The sequence below is a fragment of the Galeopterus variegatus genome, unplaced genomic scaffold (genome assembly GCF_000696425.1).
Source record: "Galeopterus variegatus unplaced genomic scaffold, G_variegatus-3.0.2 Scaffold10795, whole genome shotgun sequence".
NCBI lineage: Eukaryota > Metazoa > Chordata > Mammalia > Dermoptera > Cynocephalidae > Galeopterus > Galeopterus variegatus.
The window spans coordinates 43,630-46,366 of NW_007736906.1; the positions used below are offsets into that span (position 1 = coordinate 43,630).

General features: G+C 33.7%; 1 protein-coding gene across 1 annotated transcript in view; it reads left to right on the forward strand.

Moving 5' to 3' along the window:
• LOC103610234 (olfactory receptor 5AS1-like) overlaps positions 1–2,737 on the forward strand; it is a 15,934-nt gene that overhangs the window by 11,426 nt on the left and 1,771 nt on the right. The gene's annotated exons all lie outside the window — the stretch shown is intronic.

The window sequence follows — 2,737 nt, forward strand, 5'->3', positions numbered from 1 at the left end:
ATGTTACTATTCTTCACCATTTTTATTTAAAAGAAATCAACCAATCCACACCACGAGAGATAGAGTAATTGCCTATTCAAAATCCTACTGGGGTTGGAGACTGTCTTGGGATAATGTTCCACTTGCCATAAATTAGAATATAAATACTCATTCATTGTAAGACATGTTTCTAAAAGCTGGAGAAAAATCTTGTCAGCCTCTTGTGCAAAAGAAGTTCTACAATTCAATGTTCTAGATGGTACTAAGGTAGGTAATTCATTCCCTAAAGTATTAATAAAATATCTGCTGTGAACATTGCAAAGATAATGGATTTCCCATAGACAAAATGTACATTTGCTAACTCTGTAGGTNTGTAAAAGGTACTATAATAAGTTTCTTGATTTCAAGAATTATTATAGCTAAATATAACAAACAAATTTAGGAATAGAGAAGTTCAATGACTTCTAGTGTCAGAACTGAGATTCAACTAAAGTTTGCCTAATTCCAAATCCTGTGTGCTTAATCAATACATAACATAATGCTATTTGTAGAGGAGAGAGAATAGATTGAATGTATAGCTCTAATATTTCTGTCATATCTTCATCAAACACATTAACAAATATAAAATTCACTAATGGACACCTTTTAGAAAAACAAGGTTTATAGATGAAATTTCCCTGAAATCCAGTGGGGTCCAACTTATTTTAGGAGACTTTTTCTGATCTAAGTTCAGAGCAGTGTGGTATGAATTCACTGAGAAAAGTGACCTTGTCCTGGATGCTTAGTGGATTATTCAACAATTGACTACAGAAAACTTCCAAACAGTGTTGTAGGCATCATAGAATGCAAAGAAGAAAAATATGACTTTGACCTCATAATCTGTTTATAGCTATAAGGTATAAAGTCATTAAAATAATGAATGAAAATGTCACTTGTCGGATGATCTTGTGAATGTGATTTAGCACCCCATCTGAAAAATAAGAAAAGTGTGGGAACAACAACAGATATAAACAAAAGGGATTCCATTTGCTTTTAATAAATTTTACTTAGTAAATGCACATATAGTGTTTTTTATGTCTAGTCGCACAGATGAATTACAAACGTCTAATTATTAGGAATATCTACTTATCAGAGAATGGTTAAATAACTTTACCCAGGTCACACAAACAGTAAGTAGTAAAGCCAAGTTTTAAATCCAATTATCTCTTGCATAACTTCCATGATCTTAACTATTACATTAAACTGCATTCCAAGATCATTACTATTCTTCTGTGGAATTATCGATTTTAAAAGTGGACCTCTTTCAAATTTTTTCTCAACTCTCCTTTACACAGAAGAATGTGATTTTATGATTATAAAAATAGGGCTTTTCCTATAAAAATTTTGCCAATTCTCATTATTATGCCAGGTCTCATTACATGAGTCATATTTATCTCCTCTCAGCTTAAAATGAGTTAATATCATGATGTAAAGTGCACAGCTTTTAAAGAGTTACTACATCAAATAACACCACCTTCTGAATGGCATTGTCTGGCATCAATGATGATTTCTAATTTTCTCCTTTTAAAAATGAAAAAAACAAAATACTGTCAGAGAAATTGCCATATCTGTGATTACATTAACCTTCTATTTGCTTCTGTAGAAGGAAGAATAAAGGTATTGGTTCATCCATCAGCAAACTCAACTCATGTCTTCTAATACCATCTATCTCCGATTAGAAAAAAAAGAAAACTAAGAAGATGTTGGAGACTAATTATACCATGCCAACTGAGTTCATATTTATTGGATTCACAGATTATCAGCCTTTCAGAGTCACACTATTCTTGTTCTTTCTCATAATATATACCTTAACAGCAGTGGGAAATATTGGCTTAATAATCCTAGTTAATATGAATTCAAGCCTTCAAACCCCCATGTACTATTTGCTTGGCAACTTGTCTTTCTTAGACGTCANATCAAATAACACCACCTTCTGAATGGCATTGTCTGGCATCAATGATGATTTCTAATTTTCTCCTTTTAAAAATGAAAAAAACAAAATACTGTCAGAGAAATTGCCATATATGTGATTATATTAACCTTCTATTTGCTTCTGTAGAGGGAAGAATAAAGGTATTTTTGGTTCATCCATCAGCAAACTCAATTCATGTCTTCTAATACCATCTATCTCTGATGAGAAAAAAAAGAAAACTAAGAAGATGTTGGAGACTAATTATACCGTGCCAACTGAGTTCATATTTGTTGGATTCACAGATTATCAGCCTTTCAGAGTCACACTATTCTTGGTCTTTCTCATAATATATATCTTAACAGCAGTGGGAAATATTGGCTTAATAATCATAGTTAATATGAATTCAAGCCTTCAAACCCCCATGTACTATTTGCTTGGCAACTTGTCTTTCTTAGATGTCAGCTATTCTACAGCAATTACTCCTCAAATGCTGGTAAATTTCTTAGCGTCCAGGAAGAGCATCTCCTTCTATGGCTGTGTACTGCAAGTGTTTTTCTTTGCTTGTTTTGCTGATTCAGAGTGCCTTATCCTGACAGCAATGGCATATGACCGCTATGCAGCCATCTGTAAACCATTGCTCTACTCCACACTGATGTCTAGGAGAGTATGTAACTGGTTCATTGTGTTGGCATACTTAGGGGGAACCATGACCTCAATGGTCCACGTGTGCTTCACATTCAGGCTGCCCTTTTGTGGCTCCAATATTGTCAACCATTTTTTCTGTGACATCCCACGTGCAGATACCCA